The following is a 23,237-nucleotide window of genomic DNA, read 5'->3' as shown; positions in this document are numbered from 1 at the left end:
GAGAAACCCACTTCGTGGCCGAATGCCACTTTCGGTGCTTAACAGCCCATTTTCGGGATCTCGAACTGCGTGTTTTGGCTCCCGAACATTCGTTTTGCAACGGTTTTCGTTCATTTTTGGCAGGTACCTCTGTTTTATCACAGGGAAGGTCACTGAAGGGTGGGAGGCCAGCAATTGTTGCAGCAACCAGTTATCTCTCCTCCGGAGCCTCCCGGCGCCCGTTTTTCCAACTTCCGGGCTAATGTTGAATACCTTGGAGCTAGTGTTGCCAACTTTCAACCACATATCTGTGATCTACACACTTGGGAGGCCACTAAAAGTTGGTGGCCGGCCATTAAGGTTACCTGACCCTTTTGACCCCTTTCTTCCGGGCTAATGTTGAACCCCTTGGACCCATTTTCTTGAACTTTGAACCACATATCTGTGATGTACACACCTTAGAGGCCACTAAAAGTTCATGGCCGGCTAGTAATTCAACTTGACCCTTTTGACCCCCTCTTTCCGAGCCAATGTTGAACCCCTTGGACCCACTTTCTTGGAATTTCAACCACATGGTTGTGTTGTACACACATAGGGGTACCTCTCCAGTAGCTGGCCGGCCAGAAAATCACATTGACCCTTTTGACCCCTAGCCGGCCGGCCACCTCCAACAAAAGTGAGAGGCCGGCCGTGTTCCTCGCACTGTGCACTTTACAGCTGTGGGGCAATATCCCCTAGATATTTTCTGTATCCGGGAGATATTTTGTGGGGGAGTTTTACCCTCCTTTTCCCCCACCTTTACACCCCTTCTTTGGCCTATATAGCAAGCAAACCTTGTTCTTTGTTGGGGTTAGAAAAACTCTCCTTCAAGCTTCCATAGCCAACTCCATCTTCTTCCTTCTCAATTCTTGAAAAAACCCTAAGCCCCCTAACCATCATTCCTTCTACACCACCAAGCTCTACCACCACCATCTCATTTTCAGCAACAAGGAAGGATTCTTGAAGGCTAAAGAAGCTGCAAATCCATCCAAGAAGCAACGAAAGTTCGATTCTTCAAGGGTAAGTAATACTTTTACCCTTTTGAACCTTTCTCTTGATCTATTTCTAAGCCCCACTTCTTTTTGGTTTCAAGCTCCGGCCCTAACTGAAAAGGGCCATCTTTTGAGCTCATCTTCACTTCTCATTAAGGGCTCAACCCTATTTGAGCCCTCCATGATACACTTGCTTCATTGATCCTCTTATGTGTCATGATTTTGCATGCTATTTTTGGCCCATGAGAAATCTGTTTTTGAGCATATTATAAACTGATATGAGGATTATTTTGAGCCCCTTTTCAACATTGGAGAAGGGCTCAACATTGTTTGGTGATTCCATGTGTCACTTGTAGTTATATGCCTTAGTTGGCCCCATTTTTACATAAATTGGTAACCCTCTTTGCTTTTGTTTTTGGACCTTGGTCCGAATTGAAAGTGGTCTTATTTTGGCCTACACTTCATGTTTCATTCACACTTTTTTTCTGTTTGGTGAATATTTTGTATACTTCATGTTATAGCCATTGTTGAGCCTTATTTTGCATCACATTTCTATCATGTTTGTATACTGATTTGAGATCTGCCATATACTGTAAATATTCATATTTTTGGTCCCTCTTCAGTGTTGTAGAAGGAAATTTTTTAGTTTGGGTTTTTCTTATACCACTTGCTTCATTACCCCTCTTTTGGCCCCTCTTCTTGCATGCTATTTTTCCCTTACCTTTGCTTGCTGTTTGGCCATGTTTATAACTGTGAAAGTTCATCTTTTGGGACTGTCTAGCTTCTGTATTTGCATTGCATGTCCATATTGTGTATGTTTGGCATAGCTATAGGCCATTTCGGGCGCCTAATGTTGCATTTCGGGACATTTCCTTGCATGTCATGTCATTTCGCTTCATTTCGGGGCTGTTTTCCCCTTGTTTTGTTGCTGAAATTCCATTAGCATACTTGCATATCATTTTTGCCATGTTGCATTACATTTTGTCATCGCCTCGGTTTGCGTGCCCGTGTGCACGCATTTCGAGGCACTCCTTTTTTATCCGCCGGCATCCTATGTGAGTGTGGCTGAGGCTCACCCATGTTGGTATAAGTCCATTTGTCATTTCCATGTCGTTTTCATTGCATTTACCATCGCCTCGGTTTGCGTGCCCGTGTGCACGCATTTCGAGGCACTTCATTTTTATCCGCCGGCATCCTATGTGAGTGTGGCTGAGGCTCACTCATGTTGGTATAAGTCCATTTGTCATTTCCATGTCGTTTTCATTGCATTTACCATCGCCTCGGTTTGCGTGCCCATGTGCACGCATTTCGAGGCACTTTATTTTTATCCGCCGGCATCCTATGTGAGTGTGGCTGAGGCTCACTCATGTTGGTATAAGTCCATTTGTCATTTCCATGCCATTTCACAGCATTCCGCCATTGCCTCGGTTTGCGTGCCCGTGTGCACGCATTTCGAGGCACTTCATTTTCACAGCATTTTACCATCGCCTCGGTTTGCGTGCCCGCGTATACACATTTCGAGACACATATCATCGCCTCGGTTTGCGTGCCCACGTGCACGCATTTCGAGACACATACCATTGCCTCGGTTTGCGTGCCCGTACGCACGCATTTCGAGGCATCTCATTTTCATTGCACATACCATCGCCTCGATTTGTGTGCCCGCGTGCACGCATTTCGAGACACACATCATCGCCTTGGTTTGCGTACCCGCGTGCACGCATTTCGAGACACACATACCATCACCTCGGTTTGCGTGCCCGCGTGTACGCATTTCGAGACACATATCATCGCCTTGGTTTGCGTGCCCGCGTGCACGCATTTCGAGACACATACCATCGCCTCGGTTTGCGTGCCCGTGTGCACGTATTTCGAGGTACCTCATTTTCATTGCATTTTGTCATTGCCTCGGTTTGCGTGCCCATGTGCACATATTTCGAGGCATCTCATTTTCATTGCATTTACCATTGCCTCGGTTTGTGTGCCTGTGTGCACGCATTTCGAGGCACCTCTTTTTCATAGCAGTCTGGCATTGCCTCGGTTTGCGTGCCCGTGTGCACGCATTTCGAGGCACCTCATTTTCGCATCATTCTGCCATTACCTCGGTTTGCGTGCCCGCATGCACGCATTTCGAGACATCTCATTTTCATAGCATCGAATATGTTAGGATTATATCTTAGTTGCATTTCATGCATACCATGCATATTGTATCGTGTCCGGAATAGGAGTTAGCCCGGGCACGGGAAACGAGGTACATTTCGTACTCCGAGTGACGGAATATGTCTCAATTCCCCAGTCACCGACACTCCGGATTATCCATGATGGAGTTAGGTTTTAGCTGTAGTTTCATGTGCATTCATCCTATATTGAGTTGTGCATTTCGACTCCTCGGCCATCATACCTCGGTATGTGTAATTGGTGGCACGAGGATCTAGACATGCATATATCTGTGCAAATACATTGCTATGCCCCTTTCTTGCTCTCTGTTGCAGCAAAACGAAGAATCAGCAACTTTTGGGGCTTGGCACGCATTTCAAGAACAGGTGTAAACAGAGGCTAATTGGGGCATTCCGGTGGATTTCCGCGCAAGACAATCCGGACATGCATCATCCATCAGAAGCGAAGCAGTCCCTGGCTTGCACGCCAGTTTTATTTGCTTTCTTAGTTAATTCATTAATTAATTAGGATTTTGTAATATTATTTGGACTGTAATATTCTTTTATTCGGGACTGTAATATTTGGACTGTATTATTCATTCGGACCCTCTGCGCGAGGGCCACAACTGTAATAAGTGTGCGTGTGTGTGTTGTATGTCTTCCAACCCCACGTCTTTCTCCCTTTTATTTATCCGCTTTTGATGGTTAGATTAGGGCATGTTTAAATTAGCATACAGTATGACAGCATGTTTGCATTATTCATCTGTATTGCATGCACCGGGCTTGGCGCATCATACTAACTGCATTGTATTTTCAATTTCAAAGTTGAATACATGATAGTTATAACATTTCATATGCCATCTCAGAATAGCCGAGCTTGCTATAATTGCATTTTGCATGTGTTGCATTAGGCATTTCTGTATACTTAGGATCATGCATGATTTCTAATGAAGTTTCTATTTTGGCTTGGAGTACTCGGTAAGATTTATGCTTTAGCATCCTTGCATGCGTGTGAGTGAATGCCATGATAGCATGCTTACCATGAGGCTATGTGCTTATCTGATATATCTGCCTGAATGCCTGTGGGTGAAGGTTGGGTTACTTAAATTGGAATAAATCATCAAATGTTTTAAAGCCTACCTGCGGGTAGCAAACCATTTTCAAAAACAAGCATGAAATGTTTTGTTCCAATTCAGGCGACCCGGTCTATACTTATATGCTGTGAGCATCACATAGTAACCTAGGCTAATAACCGGAATAAGAACACACAAAGTTTTCAAAAATGGATATCACGGTTAGTAGAGGCCGATCTTTGATCGGGCGAGCGGGGGTGCTCACGAAGTGACCTTCCCCCAATCGTACCCAAGTTCCCGAGCCGAGGCAACTTTGGTGATGACGGACACGTGGCCTTTTGGCACCGAGTCAGGGTTTCCTAAATTCCCCAAAATAAAAATATTTAGGTGGCGACTCTGTATCTGGCAAAGCAGTCCATGTTTGGCACTACTTTTTCAAAAAATCTGTTTCTCAAAACGATTTGCCGGATTTGGACTCTTTGGTTCAGATTAGGAACCGTGACTAAGAAAGTCGAGTCCGAGCTGTAGCGAGGTCCCCCGCGGGCTTGTTACAGTTTCTGGCGACTCTGCTGGGGATTTAGAGAACTTGACTCGAACTCGTGATATCTGTTTTTGACTACACTTGTGTGTTTCTTTGCATTGCATTTGCATTGGTGCGCCTAGGACACCGTGTTTGCCATCTGCTATTCCTGAACGGTTTGCCGGAGGCTTGTCTTGTCAAGGCATGACCATAAGGCTGACCGGTTGTGGGCTCTGCCAGTATGGGAACACAAACCCCGGTTTTACTGGGGCACCCTTTTTGACCATTCGACCTAGTGCATATTTGGATCCATAGTGACTATTCCAAATTAGGACAGGTTGCTTACCCGTTTATAAGTTGTTTGAAACCGCTGCGTGCGTAGTGAAACCCAAGCTCCTGACACAATAGGACAGGGAAACCCTACCCCAACATAGGGGTGTTTTGGCTCTCACTTATCTGTTATGTGCTTTAGAGTGCGTCTCTACAGGAATGCATGTATCAGTATATGAGTTTGGGTATCAAGCCTGCGGGCATCAGTTCAGTATTGTCAGTATCAGGCCTGCGGGCATCAGATCAGTATATGAGTACAAGTATCAGGCCTGCGGGCATCAGTTTAGTACATGAGTTTCAACATTAGGCCTGCGGGCATCAGTTCAGTATTATGGGTATCAGGCCTGCGGGCATTAGCCAGTATTTGCGAACGAGTTATCTGCGAATATCAGATACTGTTTCGGGGAACAGTGATACAGGGATAATAATCAGTGTTTGAGGCTAGTGTGTTTTCAGCTTATTGACTGTGTGTTGTTATGCCCGACTGCGTGTCATGCATTTTATTTTAAGCTGTTGTGCTGTCCGTTTATCTGTTTATTTATTTCCTTTTCGCTTTATTTATCTTTTGCTAGGGTCAGTTTTAGCACGATTGCTTCCAACCCAACAGGCATTCCCCAAGCACCTTGGACACGAGGTCGTCGACTCCACCGATCTGAGGATCTAATCGACGGACAACCAGTGTTCCGTTCTCTACCCCCTGTTACCAGAAGGAAGCCGAAAAGGCGCAGTACGTCAGAACAGAGGTTGTCAGAAGAGTGGGTTACTTTATCAGAGGACTACAGGACTGAGGTCTCAATTACTGCTGTAGAAACAGACATACCAGTTAGACAGATGGATCAACCGAATACATCAGGGATGGAGGCTCTAATGCGCCAGATGCATGAGAGCATGAGACAGATGCATGATGATGCCACCCGTCAAACGGAGTTTTCCAAACAGCAGGCCGCGATCATGGCCCAACAGGCCGAACTAATCACCAGGCTGCAACAACAGAATACAACGTCTGCTTCACAACAAATTCCTCCTCCGGCAGTGGCTCCGTTACCTGAGCAGGCACCCACTGTTCAGAACGCCCCACCAAATGCCCAGAATACCCTGCCGCATGTCCAAAATGTACAAGAGGACACGAATCTTCCAACGGGGCCAGCTCCGCCCCCGCTTCCCCCACAACTGTCCAAGGTCCATACATACAATCACCCGGACTCTCCATTCGAGGTAGAGGTTGATCACACAGCTCTGAAATTGAGCAAATTGGAGAAGCTCTTCAAGAAATCCCAAGGGGTCATGGCTATGTCGGATATCGGAGATGGATATACCGAGGAGGCCGTAACACTCCCCGATAGGTTCAAAATGCCACAAATAGACCGTTTTGACGGGACTGGCGACCCCATGGTCCACATCCGATTGTTTGCAGACGTCTTGCGGCCAATGGGCCTAACACGACCACAGAAGCTCTCATTATTCGGCCGAACCCTGTCGGGTGTAGCCTCTTATTGGTACGCAAGATTACAAGATGAAGTGAAGAAGAATTGGGACGAAATGGCTGAGGCCTTTGTCACGCAGTATTCATACAACACTCAGATCGAGGTCACAACCCGTGATCTTGAAATGACGAGGCAAGAGCCCAAAGAATCTTTCTCGGACTTTGTGATCCGATGGAGGGCAAAGGCGTCAACAATGACTTTAAGGCCCACTGACAAAGATCAAATCCGGATGATTGTGCGCAATCTCCACCCGAAGTTGATGCAGAGAATGATTGTAGTCCCCTTCCCTACTTTCGCAGATTTACATGATATGGGGGTGCAAATCGAAGACGCAATGAAACAAGGGTTGTTTGACCACGACAGAGAACAACCGAGGAGGACGTTCAACCGTAACAACAATGCGGGCCCGAGTGGCGCTGCAAATACAAGAGCCTCGGAAGTTAGTATGGTCACCACCACTTCCCCTCCCCCTCCAAGGCCCATGACCGCCACACCCTTCTCCGGTGCGTCCGGAAGCAACACACAAAACAACAGATTCCAACCGCGAGGCCAAAGAACCTTTACCCCACTATATATGCCTCTGACCAAGGTTCTGGGAATATTGATCAGAAAAAATCATTTAAAACCCCTGGAGCCAAAGCCATTACCAAATCCACTCCCCCCCTTTTACGACTCGTCAAAGTATTGCGCATATCACCAACAACACGGTCATGACACCGACCGTTGTTATAGATTGCGTCATGAGATCCAAGATCTTATTGACAAACAGGTGATCGCACCTCCCGATCAACCCAATGTTACAACCAACCCTCTCCCATCACATAACCAAGCTCCTCCTCCCAAAAGAATTAACTTTGTCAAGACTGGGGTCGCATCTTACGATCCTAGCATCTATATTACGCCCACCCACCTACCCAAGCCGGAGGTGTTCCTCCCCGATTGCACTGATCTCTTGTGCATGGTGGACATCTCTAAAACCCAACCAGAACCGGTGGTGGTGACCGTCGAAGACAGGGCAGGGCAGATTTTGGGAGAGACTGAGATTGCTGAATCAGGGACTGGGCAGAATTTCGCTGGGGGAGCCTATGATCCAAGCAAGCACATCCTATCAACGAGCCGAATTGGGCTAGGCGTAGAATTGCCAGAGACAGGAGAGCTATGCATGATCCGGGGGGATGGATCTGGGCTATGGGCAGATAATCTGACAACCGTCGAGGAGGACTTTGCCAACCTGTAATTTCTTGACGACCAGGAACTGGGGGATGCGTCGATTAACTGGTACGATTATGAGGGATCAGAGGAGGCCACGGGATGGCTCGAAGATCAACCGGATGCAGTGGGGGAAGCCCAACCAGAACAGAGCCCGGCAGGGGCAGAAGTACCATTTGTGGCCGGAATGGCCGAAAGCCAAGTTGTATCGCCGGAGGGCGCCGGTGTTAAGAGTTCCGCTCAGGACATGGGCATTACGGATGTGGGAACTGTTGAACAAACAGCTGTACTGACACAGCTGGAACAGGGAAAGTTTGAGGAGGCTGAGAGAATTAGAAAGGCTAAAGGCCCTGAGGGGACCGAAAGTGTTGTGTGCACGAAAATGGAGAATGCTGCGAGCATATGGACAGAGGATATTGAGAGAGCAACTAAACCGGAGCCAGACAGGTGTCTGTTGGCTGCCAGTGGAATGTGGTGGGAAGATGACGACTTGTGTCTTGCCCACACCGATGAAGACTGGGGAAATGGCTAGCCGGATGATACTTGGTATCTTGACGAAGTGGATCATATGACAAGAAGTGGGCGGTACTTCAAGCCCCCACACCTGGACCAACCCGAGGCATCCGGGAAGGATAGAGAAGTGGAGAGACAGAAGGAGAAGCAGATTGAGGATGAAGCTGTGCTGAAACAATTAAAGAAGATACAAGCAGACATCTCCATCTGGGGACTGCTAATGGCATCACGAGTACACAGAGAAGCTGTCCTATCTGCTATGGACAAGTCCAAACTCTCCATAGACACCACGCCTGAACAGCTGGTTGGGCTGGTTTTTCCGGGAGGAGGTTCCCCGACATTAACCTTTTCGGACAAGGAGCTACCGCCTGAGGGCACAAACCATAACAAACCTCTCTATATTTCTGTGGAATGTAGAGATAAGTGGATACCGGTGGTACTTGTTGATACCGGGTCTGCGATTAATGTCTGCCCGACCAGAACGGCATATGCAATCGGGTTGAAGCCCGTGGACTTCGTCCCAACCACCCAAGTGATCAGAGCATACGACAATACCAGCAGAGAAGTGATGGGGACTGTTAAAATTCAAACCAAGGTTGGTCCAGGACAACACAGTATCGAATTTCATATCTTGGACGTTCCTGCAACCTTTAACCTACTTTTGGGGCGACCGTGGTTGCACCAGGTCAAAGCAGTCTCTTCCACTCTACATCAAATGCTAAAGTACCCCCACGGGAAAGGGGTAGCGATAGTTTTCAGAAATTCATCAATCCATCCGCCGCCGGAGGTGTCTACACCCGTCTTGGAGATCGAGCACGGCACGGAGGATGTGTTTCTATCGGGGTTCACTTTGGCCGAGGCTCAAGTGGTGCAGAATGTCATGGCTGCGAATGAGGGCATGTATGTGAGTGCACAATCTATATACCTCATGAACAAGCTAAAACATACCCCTGGGATGGGATTAGGGAGAAGTGGCCGGAAAGGCGTCTCAGTTTTGGCCGAAGTGCCACACAACCCTCATGCCTTTGGACTGGGTTATCTGCCCACCAAGGAGGATTGGATGAGGAAAGGAAAAGAAATGGCCGGAAGGGCTAGGGCAAAGAAGGCCAGGAAGCCATTTGATTTAATGCACAGGCCCATCTGGGGTACCCTAAACGGACGCTTCGTCCGGGAGGGGGAAGATTTTCCATTCTGCGGCTTCCCGGAGCCATGGCTAAACGCGGCGGGGACGCGCGTGCCTGGTTTTGAAATCTTCTTCGACGTACAATTATCTGGGGATGACGTTGCCGAAGCGCAGACAGACCCACCGACTGAGGTTGAGCAATGTGAAGCAGTGGATCCTGAGAGTACAGAGCTTGAAATGGGGGTAGCACTGGCGAGTCTACTATCAGATCCTCCGATCGGCCAAGAGTGCTTGGGGGATAACTCTTCGGTTTCTGTGATTGGAGATGAAATAGCTGCGGGCTTTCCAGCGCCGATCTTGGATGCATCTATCGCACCTTCTCTCATCTGGCAATATGAAGAAGGCTTTTTGTCTAGCAGTTCCGGGTCAGGTAGTGAGCCAAAATCTGATTCTACCGAATCTTGTACGTCGGAATCAGATTCCAGCTCGACTGAGTCTGAGTCCGGTATTCCTGGGGGTGATAACCCGGATGCCATAGTCCTGTCTAGGTCGTCTTTTTCATTTTCTTTTGAGTCTGTTGTAACAGAGGAATCTGACGGCTTGGAAGTATTTAATGAGAATGATGTGGATGTGGTTTCCGAGTATTTTTCTGTGCCTTTGATTTATTGCTTAAATCAGGATTTTCAAAATTTTGATGAAAACAGCGATGAAGAAATTCCCCCAGTTTTGCAACGATTAATTGATCAAGAGCAGGAATGATTTGTTAAACCTTTAATGGATGAAATCACTACTGTGAATGTTGGTACTGAGAAGGACCCGCGGCTGGTCCAGATCGGGTCCACGTTGTCTTCAGAGGAGCGCGAGCGCTTAGTCGCTTTATTAAAAGATTTCAAAGAAGTTTTCGCGTGGTCCTATGAAGACATGCCTGGAATCGATCCTGAGATTGTACAGCACCGGATCCCTCTTGATCCCGAGGCCCGCCCTGTCAAACAGAAACTCAGAAGGATTCGCCCGGACTGGGCTCTCAAAATCAAGGAAGAGGTCACCAAGCAAATTGACGCAGGGTTCCTGCTGGTATCTGAATATCCAACTTGGTTGGCCAACATAGTTCCGGTGCCAAATAAGGATGGCAGAATTCGGGTCTGTGTAGACTTCAGAGATTTGAACAAGGCCAGTCCGAAAGACGACTTTCCCTTGCCACACATTGATGAATTGGTGGATTTCACGGCAGGACACGCCTTGCTTTCATTTATGGATGGTTTCTCAGGCTATAATCAGATAGTGATGGCACCCGAAGACCGGGAGAAGACTGCGTTCACTACCCCGTGGGGGACATATTGTTATAGAGTGATGCCATTCGGGTTGAAAAATGCTGGAGCTACGTATCAACGGGCAGCAACTACAATATTGCATGATATGATCCATAAAGAGGTCGAGGTGTATGTGGACGACATGATTGTCAAGTCCAAAGATAGAGAGGGCCACTACACCGCCTTACAAAAATTCTTTCAAAGGATCAAAGAGTTTCGGCTGCGACTGAATCCCCAGAAATGCACGTTTGGTGTTACAGCAGGGAAGATGCTAGGGTTTCTGATCACACAAAGGGGCATCGAGGTCGACCCTTCCAAAATCAAGGCCATCTTAGAAATGCCACCACCAAGGACTGAAAAGGAGGTGCGAGGCTTTCTGGGTAAAGTGCAATTCATAAGACGGTTTATTTCTAAATTAACCTTGACTTGTGAACCACTTTTTGGTCTCCTGAAGAAAGGAAAGAAATTCCAGTGGGACGGCCGATGTCAAGCAGCTTTTGAGCAGATCAAAGAGTATCTACAGAACCCACCCGTGTTGTCACCGCCAGAGCCAGGGAGACCGTTGATACTGTATCTTTCAGTAACTGAGACTACCATGGGCTGCATGCTTGCGCAGGAGTCAGAAGACAAATTGGAAAGAGCCATCTACTATTTGAGCAAAAAGATGCTGGATTACGAGACCCGCTATACACCGCTGGAGAAGGCTTGTTTGGCCTTGGTATGGGCAACCAGGAAGCTGCGGCACTACCTGTTAGCCCACTCAGTAATGTTGGTTTCGCGTTTGGATCCCATCAAATATCTCTTCGAGAAACCAGCACTTACGGGTAGGCTAGCTCGTTGGCTGCTGTTGCTCTCCGAATTTGATTTGAAGTATGTAACGCGCAAGTCAGTAAAAGGCAGAGTGGTAGCGGAGTTCCTTGCCGACCACCCGGTTGAGGGGGATGAAGCGGTTGAGTATCTATTCCCAGATGAAGCCATTCTGCACGTCGAAGATGAAACTTGGACAATGTACTTTGACGGAGCGTCAAACCAGTATGGGTGTGGGATAGGGGTGTTGCTGATAGCGCCTGATGATTCCCGTATCCCTTTAGCATTCAAGCTCCGGTTCAAGGTTTCCAACAATGAAGCAGAGTATGAAGCATGTATTGCTGGCCTGGAAGCAGCCCTGGAACTAGGGGCAAGACGGTTGGACGTCATTGGGGACTCGAACCTCGTTGTGTCTCAAGCAAAAGGAGATTGGAAGGTCAAGGAGGAAAGGATGATAATCTACCACCAAACCTTGGATTTGTTAATTCCTCGGTTTGAGAAGCTAAAATTCGCCCACCTCGTAAGAGAGAACAATAGGTTTGTAGATTCATTAGCAACTCTATCTTCTATGATAGACATCCCGTCCGGAGTCCGGATGCGTCCAGTCATTATTGATCAGAAGTTCGTGCCGGCATACGAGTCGATTTCCGCCATAGATGAGGTTCAAGACGGCAACCCCTGGTATTACGACATCTGGAACTTCTTGGAAAAGGAGACATATCCATTAGGGGCAAATGCCAAGGATAAGAGGGCTGTCAGAAGAATGGCTGCTCAGTTTATCATCTGCGGGGGAAAGCTGTACAAAAGGGGGCATCTGGGAATGCATAAGCTCTGTGTAGAAGCTGAAGAGTCAAAACGCCTGATGGAAGCCATCCATGGGGGGGAGTGCGGTGCACACATGAATGGAGTAATGCTGGCCAGAAAGATCCTCAGACAGGGCTACTACTGGTCAACCATGGAGGAGGATTGTATTAGCTTTGTTCGGCGATGCCACAAGTGTCAAATCCATGCAAATCGCATGAACATCCCGCCGTCAAGACTGTACAACATGACTTCTCCATGGCCTTTTTCAGTCTGGGGAATTGATGTGATCGGAGCTGTTACCCCGAAGGGGTCAAACGGGCATGAGTTTATCCTGGTAGCGATAGATTATTTCACAAAGTGGGTCGAGGCCCAATCTTACGCGGTGTTGAAGGCGTCGCATGTCGCAAAGTTCATCAGGAACAACATCATCTGTCGCTACGGGGTGCCAAACGAAATAATTTCAGATAATGGTTCCCACTTCAAGAAAGAAGTGATAGACTTGTTGAAGAAATACAATGTGGCTTTTCATAAGTCATCTACATACCGGCCGCAGACCAACGGAGCGGTTGAGGCCGCCAACAAGAATATCAAGCATATACTACAGAAGATGGTGGAAACCTATCGGGATTGGCCAGACAAGCTGCCATTTGCTCTGTGGGGCTACAGGACTTCAATCAGAACTTCTACTGGAGCAACTCCATATTCATTAGTCTATGGAATGGAGGCTGTTCTACCCATTGAGATTGAGGTTCCGTCTTTACGAGTGTTGGCTGAATGCCAGATAGCCGAGGCAGATTGGCAGCAAAGCAGATTCGAAGAACTCATGCTCTTTGATGAAAGAAGACTGAAAGCACTGTACCACATCCAAGGCTATCAACGAAGAATTGCCCGGGCTTTCAACAAGAGGGTTAAGTCCAGGAATCTGAAAGAAGGAGATATGGTGCTCAAAGATAACCGAGCTCCCATCCACGACCCAAGGGGCAGGTTCAAACCAAATTGGACTGGTCCTTACATCATCAAAGCTATCTGGTCAGGTGGAGCTGTGGTTCTGATGGATCTAGATGGCTTGGAGTTCTCACAACCGATCAATATGGACAAGTTGAAGAAATACTACCCTTGAGAGGCTCGCTAGGCCGAAAACCCGAAAGGGCGACCTAGGCAAAAGTCAGAGCACAAAAAAATTAGAAAATATAAAAACTGAGCCCGCAAGGTTGAAAACCCGCAAAGGGCGGCCTTGGCAAAAGTTAGAGCGCAAAAGGAGAGTGAAAATACTCGAGTGAACCTTAGCCTGAACTACGTAAGGCTTGATTCCCATCTTTGGGATACGTAGGCAACTTCACCTTGAAGTTCAGCCATAAACTTTTCCCCGATCAACTCCGTCCATTTTGATCATCTCAGTCATCTTTATCCATCAGCATTTATCGTGATCTCCGGTACAGTGCTGTTCAGACTAGGGGCAACTTTCCGTTGCTATGAAGTGCCGCATTGTTCTTCAGACTAGGGGCAACTTTCCAGTTGCAGGGATCTGGGGTTGTGCATCTCAGTGACAGATTTTCGGTGTGTCCAGTTCTGATCCACATCGAAAATAGTTTTGAAAAGTTTTAATGAAAGTTGACTTTGTTCAAATCAATCTTTTTATGACTAAGACCATTTTTGGACCCTAAACGGAAAATTTTCAGTACCATAACTTTCAATTTCATTGATTTCAAAATAAAGTTCTCCTGCTCTTGCATTACAATCGAGGTTGTTTTTTTAGTACATTCATAAAGAAAACTTGGAAATGCTAAATAAGCAATAAATTTGAGGCATAGTTGAATCAAGTATCTCTGCGTCCCCTCCCAGAGCTGGACGAAGCATCTGGTGCCAAGCTAGGCCCAACCTGTGCCTCTTCATTGAGCCAATCCAAGCACTCATCGGATAAAGCACAACTGAAAGTTGAAGCAGGGGCCAGGAGCTCTCTAGTCCTCCATGCCGTGGCATATCGGGCAAGCTGTGCACCCCGGATCGGGAAAGCGGCTGGGTACTCAATCCCCTCCGGTGGACAAGTCTGATCATGACCAAACTGACGCAGGAACCGGAAAGGAAAATAAAATACGCAGTGGGTTAGACCAATCAGTTGGATCCCAATCATGCGAGACATACTATAGCTCATTGCTGGGAGGTTGAGCCAAGGACAACGCCAAGCAATGCCGTCTGCGGACAAATTGCACATCCAATCGAACCACCACCTTTCGTCAAGAGCATTGACTAGGCGCTGCCGAAAGAAGTAGCCTCGAGCTGAATAGGCCGGGCAAGAGTCCACAACCTGCAACTTGTCCATTAACCATACCTAGGGGAGGGATGGAAAATGAGAGAATAAAGAATAGAGAGATGTATGATGAGAGAAAAGTAAGACAAGGGTTTTGTGAGAAAAATCGAGCCTGAGGGCCGAGTGATGTGAGCAAATATATATGTGAGGTTGGGTGGGAAACATTACCTGCAGTAGTAGTGGACTCCCAGCAAACCTAGTCGCCTCCCGGCGATAGACAGAATCTAAGCCCATCAGTGTCTCGGCCAAGGTCATGGCAAAACAGCCCTTTCCTTCTCTCAAACCTTGGGCGACTTCAATCAGGCGAATGCTAGCCCCGCCGAAGCCCGAGGAAAGCAGAAAGTGAGACAACAAACATAAGCAGAGGGCGTGTTGCCAGAAACCCTGCCAATAATGGTTGCTGCGGTCACCAGCGTCGGAAAAACGATGGACCAAGCCGAGAATGTCCAGTTCCCCACTACAGATCAGAGATCGAGCATCATGCGCCGTGAGCCCACACATCCGCCCTAAAGCCTGAGCGTGGCCAAAACGGAGCTGCGGTAAGATTACTTCAGAGCATTCAGATTCCATCAAAACCTGAAAATCTTCGAAAGTGGGGCACATCTCTTGGCCGCCAAAGCTAAAAACGTGCGTCACTGGATTCCAGAACCTTGCCGCGACATGGAGAAAAGGAAGATGTAGCGGAGTACGGCTCAGCGTGAATAGTGCATTCAAGCCGAAACCCCGGAAATTCAATTTTTCCGAGCCATCTAGAGAAGAGATCCAAGATGTGATATTTTCTGCAAGAAACGCTTCCATCTTTGTCTAAAACTAAGATGAAATGAATGTTTCCGAAGTTGAGGCTTTTATAGAAGGAAAAACACTATTCACGGGGACACGTGTCAAAAATCTGGTGGCTGCAGGACTGAATGGCCGGCCAGCCACTTTTTCTAGCTGGCCAGCCATTTACTTTTTCAGAAATGGCCGGCCAGCTGTCTCTCTCCACCAAAAATGGCCGGCCGGCTCCCAGGGATGGCTGGCAATGCTGCAATGTATCTCCTTGGCCCTGTTTTATCCTTTGAGGGAGAGTTCCAAGTATTTCCATGCAACGGGAAAGTCAGAGGCCTTCATCTCCCTCCGTTTCGGATGCGTTCCGATGCCCAGATTGTCAGAAGAACACTCTGTTGTTGTTGAATTTTGTTTATCGAGTTGTTGTTTTGCTTATCGAGTTGTTTGTCGAGCGGACGTGTTTTGTGTTTTTTTGAGTCATTGCTCTCTGTTTAAGCAATTTTTGTTGAAATCTTGTTTATTTGCGTTGTTGCATTTTGTTTATCAAGTTGTAAACTTGCTAAAGATTCTGTTGTATCTTAGTAGGTTGAGTTGCTTAGTTTGTTGCGTCGGTTCACTACCTGACTTGGTGATTACACAAGGCGCATTTCCATTCAATTCCATTTTTATGCGAAATAAATTGATGCGATACGATGCTAAAAATTTTAAAATACAAACATCTTTTCAAAAGCTATTTCATTTCATCATGCTTTACAACAAACAAAGGTACAAGTTTTACAGAAAATAAAACTGCCTAACAATGTGCAAAGTGCTACAAACTACTAGCAAAAAGAAAAATAAAGCAGGAAATAATAACATCAAAGTCCTCGGGAGCGGGAACGAGAAGCAAGCCTCGTCCTCTTTTGCGGGACAATCTCCACAGCATCATCATCATCATCTGAGTCAGCGCCGTCATCCTCAGGATTCCCCTCAGCCTCCTCCTCCTCCTCCCCGGCGAACGTCTCGGACTGACGATCTGTGGCCTCCTCCTCCTCCTCCTCATCAGGCTCCACCTCCACAACGTGAGCCCTGCGTCTGCGGACAGGCCCTCCTCGAGCTCCCCGAAAAGGCCTAGAAGGCCCGGCTCCTCGGGAAGGCCGAGACGGCCCCGCTCCATGAAAAGACCCAGATGGCCCAGCTCCCCAATGAGGCCCAGGTGGCCTAGTCTGCGGCTGACCGGACCATGAAGGCATCTGAAAACAAAGAGTTCAATTCAAATACATCAGTCCAAATATATACATCAGATGCGGATGCAAGCAGATGCAGATGCAAACAAAGGCTACGTGAAGTGGGTGCATGTAAATACAGTGTACAAGTGGGGTGTGTGTCAGATGTGCTCTACACAAGTGGTCTATTGATGCAGTAGAAATCAGCATGTCATCAGAAGTATGATAAATGCCAGAAAACTGAAGAGTACCTGGATGCCCGCGACAGACAACTGTGCCTCCCTCCGCAGGACCATGCCCTCGAGTGTGGCCACCAGTCCAACCACCTCCTCCATGTATCCTCGCGATGGCTGCAAAAATGATCTCATAATCATCAGTGAATAGAAGAGTATCTAAACATCTGAATGATGAATGAAAAGAAGTGGAGCATACCGGCGGTGAGTCCGGATCAATGGCGTATCGATCACTGGGCATCGGAGGCTCTAGTGGAATCGGAGTCGGAAAGCTAGCCCCATACTGCCATGCCATCAACTCAGTAGGCATATCTAGCCATCCGGGATGAGGATGAACCGACAGAGCCGGAGGAATCGGTCTACTCCCACCTCTAGACGTACCGGCCCTGCTAGTAGAAGGGGCGTCTGCAGCCCGAGCCCGAGCCCGAGCCTGGTCTGAGGATGACATACCGGCAGGCCTCATCATCGGAATACGAGCTTCCGTCAATGGAGGCATCAAGTATATGTGACGGTAAGTGGCGTAGTCCCCCTCCTCAACATGCAGTAAAGCATCAGTGCCCAGCATGGCGCCGACTACCTCTGAGTAAGAGAGTCTGTCAGCGGTCCGCATACTGGCTGGGGGTACTGCGGGAATATCCTGAGAAAGATACCCCCATACCTGGCGCAGAAAGCGCTCCACCAGGAACCACACCCTGCCAACCGGCCCTTCAAGCAGGACCCTATATTGGGAGATATCCGACGCTCCGGTATACTGAAGACGAAGGCCGTCACCTAGGGACACCCAGGGCTGCCATGTGATCTGCGGATGACAAATGCATAAACCGATCAGAAATCGAGAATATACAGAGCAAATCAAAGATGAAAATGGAAAGAACTGAAAGTTCTAAGGTACCTCTGAATGTCGCACAGTGTCGAAGTACTGTCGCAGGCGAAGGAGGGTCTCTCGAGGTCTCGGCCGAAAATGGGAAGAGAACCAAGTGTATCGGACTCTCCCAGAGACCCTGTCAACAGGTGGGCGAGCCCCCAACAGGTACGTCCAGGCGGCCTCCCACTCGCCCATGTCCTCGTCGTAAGGGATGGACCTACCTCCGACGTCAAGGCCGGTCAGTACAGCAAAGTCAAAGGGGGTCATGGTCATGTCCCCGGTAGCAGAGAAATGAAAGGAATTGGTGGTGTCCCATCATCTCTCTACCAGAGCTGCCATCAGCGTCCTCCTGGCAGGGCAACGTGACAACCCGACGCAAAAGGGGCCGAACCCCGCCAAATCTACCAAGTCTCTGACGCCCTCCGGGAGCTCAGCATACCAATCCCTCGCGGCAGTAGAACCATACCCCCGCACACTGCGGGAACCACCCTGCATTCAGAATGAATACATGTGTCAATAATGAAATAAAATGGGCTGTGTGCCAATGAAATGAAAAGGGCTGTGTGCCAATGAGATAAAGTGGGCTGTATGCCGATGAAGTGAAATAAGCTACTTGCAAAATCTACCTGGGCTGCGTGTTCAGAAAATTTGAAATTTGGGCTGCGTGTTCAACTTTCAGTTAAATTGTGGGCTGCGTGTTCACTATCTACCTAGGCTGCGTGTTCAGAAAATTTGAAATTTGGGCTGCGTGTTCAACTTTCAGTTAAATTGTGGGCTGCGTGTTCACTATCTACCTGGGCTGCATGTTCAGAAAATTTGAAATTTGGGCTGCGTGTTCAACTTTCAGTTAATTTGTGGACTGCGTGTTCACTATCTACCTGGGCTGCGTGTTCAGAAAATTTGAAGTTTGGGCTGCGTGTTCAACTTTCAGTTAAATTGTGGGCTGCGTGATCACTATCTACCTGGGCTGCGTGTTCAGAAAATTTGAAATTTGGGCTGCGTGTTCAACTTTCAGTTAAATTGTGGGCTGCGTGTTCACTATCTACCTGGGCTGCGTGTTCAGAAAATTTAAAATTTGGGCTGCGTGTTCAACTTTCAGTTAAATTGTGGGCTGCGTGTTCACTATCTACCTGGGCTGTGTGTTCAGAAAATTTGAAATTTGGGCTGCGTGTTCAAACTTTCAGTTAAATTGTGGGCTGCGTGTTCACTATCTACCTGGGCTGCGTGTTCAGAAAATTTGAAATTTGGGCTACGTGTTCAACTTTCAGTTAAATTGTGGGCTGCGTGTTCACTATCTACCTGGGCTGCGTGTTCAGAAAATTTGAAATTTGGGCTGCGTGTTCAACTTTCAGTTAAATTGTGGGCTGCGTGTTCACTATCTACCCGGGCTGCGTGTTCAGAAAATTTGAAATTTGGGCTGCGTATTCAACTTTCAGTTAAATTGTGGGCTGCGTGTTCACTATCTACCTGGGCTGCGTGTTCAGAAAATTTGAAATTTGGGCTGCGTGTTCAACTTTCAGTTAAATTGTGGGCTGCGTGTTCACTATCTACCTGGGCTGCGTGTTCAGAAAATTTGAAATTTGGGCTGCGTGTTCAACTTTCAGTTAAATTGTGGGCTGCGTGTTCACTATCTACCTGGGCTGCATGTTCAGAAAATTTAGAGTGTGGGCTGTGTGTTCACTTTCAAATTCGGGCTGTGTGTTCGACAAATCAGTGATTGAGCCGTGTGTTCTAATGTGTACTGTGTGTTCGCAGTTAATTTAATGAGCCGAGTGTTCAGAAATTCGAATGTTGAAATTACATGTTCAAGATGTAAGCAAAGTACTATGTCATAAGCTAAACTGCATGTTCAAGCATGGCAAAGGTACGAAATGTAAAATACAGAAGATGAGGTAAATACCTCTCGGGCCTCGTGAGAGAGATGCTGCTCCGGCTCTCTGAGAAGCAGATCCACGGGTGCTCGCTCGTCAAAACTGGTAAAATGACGGAAGACAACGCGCGGAAGGACGTGTGCTGGCGGACGGTACCTCCCGGGAATGAAAGGTCGGGTCCTCGGAGGTAGAGTCATGGGATCGAAATCATCTCCAGCGCCTGGAAAACCTCCACCTTGGGGAGAATTGCCCGCCATTTTCAAGAATCTGTAAAAGGGGAGCAAAATGAGCAAAAATTGGAAAAAGTCAACAAAAGTCAACTCTCGGGAAACGAAAAGTCAACAAAAGTCAACTCCCGAGAAAATATTCCAAATATTAAGATAAACTTACCTCAAGTGGCGAAAATGCAAAAAGAAGCTCCGAAGTCGGAATTTAATCGCTCCAAAGTGCTTAAAACTGAGTGTTTTTGCGAGAACAATTTGCGCGGGGCGTTGGAAAACGAGCGTGAAACTCAGATCTGGAGAGGAAAGTGTTGAAAGAGGCAAGAAATGAAGAGGGCTCAGCTACCTTTTATAAGCCTCAAGGCCTTGGATTGCAAGAGCATCAAAAAGGAGGGAAAAAGACCGAAATGCCCTCGGAAAAAGGCCATGGCCGGCCGGCCCCTTTTTCTAGCTGGCTAGCCATCTGCTTTTTGCAGAAATGGCCGGCCAGCCATTAGCTTTAATGGAAAACGGTTGGACACCCCCCCTTGGGAAGATAAACGGCCGGCCATGCTCCCCACATGCTCACCTAGCTCTCTGCAAATTTTGAGGAAGATCGGAGTTCCCGGGACCTGAAAAAGTTCAAGAAAAGTACACTTCCGGTCACGAAATGATCCGCCGGAACTTCGGCTTCAAGTTCTGACATGTGTCTCATCATCATTCATCAGAATCAAAGTGTATCCTTTTTGAATGAGTTGTAACCTTTCAGGGAAGTGAATCGGAGACCGCGATTGAGTTACCTTCGTCGAAACACGTGTTTCTGTACTTGTTCGTTTCATGACGAATGAGCACCCTGATTTATGCTAGTTTTGTACTATCGTGCGCATAACTTGCATTCTCATGAGCATACTCACATTGTCATGTACATTTCTTGATATTGGCATACCTCCATGTTTGAGCATACGTTGTCACGCATGTTCCATTCTTGCATTGTGATGCATCCGCTTACCGACACTGCGTGTGTCGAACTTTCGAAATTACATTAAATATATGTTGTTAGCATGTTGTGCTTGTTGCAATTTCTCTCTTTTGCAGGCACGATATTGTATGTACGGTTCAATTGAAGCTGGTGCGACCAGACGAATCGCGCAGGTATCGTATCTTCTCCGTGTGAGACGTGGCGGGGATTGAATAATCCTTCTCATTCTTAACTGCATGAAATGTAGTTGTTGCTTTGCATTCTTGCTTAAAACTGTTGCATCTATTTGCGAATACTTGCTCCATTACAGCATGCTGCATTTGCACGATCATTGGGTTACCTTCGGCTTCTTGCATATCATTTGCATCTTGCCCCTTGCCTGCGGGCATGCCTGCGGGCACATCTCTGTTTATCCTGTCTGTTTGTCTAAGTCTTCGGCCTTGTCAAAAATGGGTCGTCTCTGGGCTTTGACATTCACTCCCGTCACTTGTGACTTCCGAGTTCTGTCAAAGAGGGGCAACTGTAGACACCCCATTTTTGACCGACCTTAAGACTCAGATGTCACCGATTGAGCGCTTGGTGATGTTGCATATCGTGCTTGTTCAGAAGTTCCAGAGTCGCGGCCGTGAGCCCTGCCTCCGGACTTCCGAACCCTCTCCTGTGCCTTGTCTCGGTTTGCGAACCAGACTCGATTTTCTCGGTTTCGTTTCCTAAGGGAAGGGAGAGGTCCCGTAGACCGTCTCTCAATGTCCGTAGGCTACATTTGGTGGCCGTAGGCCATTTTGCCCCTTTCGGAGCCCGGTTCCCGGTTTTCGGAGCCGTCAGGCCATGTGCCTCGGTTCGGGACCGCCTAACCATCTCCGTTTGCTCTGATTTTTGGCATACTTCCTATTTGCTCCCTTTTGAGGGACACAGGGGTCTGAGAAACCCACTTCGTGGCCGAATGCCACTTTCGGTGCTTAACAGCCCATTTTCGGGATCCCGAACTGCGTGTTTTGGCTCCCGAACATTCGTTTTGCAACGGTTTTCGTTCATTTTTGGCAGGTACCTCTGTTTTATCACAGGGAAGGTCACTGAAGGGTGGGAGGCCAGCAATTGTTGCAGCAACCAGTTATCTCTCCTCCGGAGCCTCCCGGCGCCCGTTCTTCCAACTTCCGGGCTAATGTTGAATACCTTGGAGCTAGTGTTGCCAACTTTCAACCACATATCTGTGATCTACACACTTGGGAGGCCACTAAAATTTGGTGGCCGGCCATTAAGGTTACCTGACCCTTTTGACCCCTTTCTTCCGGGCTAATGTTGAACCCCTTGGACCCCTTTTCTTGAACTTTGAACCACATATCTGTGATGTACACACCTTAGAGGCCACTAAAAGTTCATGGCCGGCCAGTAATTCAACTTGACCCTTTTGACCCCCTCTTTCCGAGCCAATGTTGAACCCCTTGGACCCACTTTCTTGGAATTTCAACCACATGGTTGTGTTGTACACACATAGGGGTACCTCTCCAGTAGCTGGCCGGCCAGAAAATCACATTGACCCTTTTGACCCCTAGCCGGCCGGCCACCTCCAACAAAAGTGAGAGGCCGGCCGTGTTCCTCGCACTGTGCACTTTATAGCTGTGGGGCAATATCCCCCAGATATTTTCTGTATCCGGGGGATATTTTGTGGGGGAGTTTTACCCTCCTTTTCCCCCACCTTTACACCCCTTCTTTGGCCTATATAGCAAGCAAACCTTGTTCTTTGTTGGGGTTAGAAAAACTCTCCTTCAAGCTTCCATAGCCAACTCCATCTTCTTCCTTCTCAATTCTTGAAAAAACCCTAAGCCCCCTAACCATCATTCCTTCTACACCACCAAGCTCTACCACCACCATCTCATTTTCAGAAACAAGGAAGGATTCTTGAAGGCTAAAGAAGCTGCAAATCCATCCAAGAAGCAACAAAAGTTCGATTCTTCAAGGGTAAGTAATACTTTTACCCTTTTGAACCTTTCTCTTGATCTATTTCTAAGCCCCACTTCTTTTTGGTTTCAAGCTCCGGCCCTAACTGAAAAGAGCCATCTTTTGAGCTCATCTTCACTTCTCATTAAGGGCTCAACCCTATTTGAGCCCTCCATGATACACTTGCTTCATTGATCCTCTTATGTGTCATGATTTTGCATGCTATTTTTGGCCCATGAACAATCTGTTTTTGAGCATGTTATAAACTGATATGAGGCTTATTTTGAGCCCCTTTTCAACATTGGAGAAGGGCTCAACATTGTTTGGTGCTTCCATGTGTCACTTGTAGTTATATCCCTTAGTTGGCCCCATTTTTGCATAAATTGGTAACCCTCTTTGCTTTTGTTTTTGGACCTTGGTCCGAATTGAAAGTGGTCTTATTTTGGCCTACACTTCATGTTTCATTCACACTTTTTTTCTGTTTGGTGAATATTTTGTATACTTCATGTTATAGCAATTGTTGAGCCTTAT

This window comes from Camellia sinensis, chromosome 1 (assembly GCF_055761805.1).
Source record: "Camellia sinensis isolate YWXY chromosome 1, ASM5576180v1, whole genome shotgun sequence".
In the NCBI taxonomy this organism is placed as follows: Eukaryota; Viridiplantae; Streptophyta; class Magnoliopsida; order Ericales; family Theaceae; genus Camellia; species Camellia sinensis.
Note: the sequence above shows the minus strand (reverse complement) of the source record.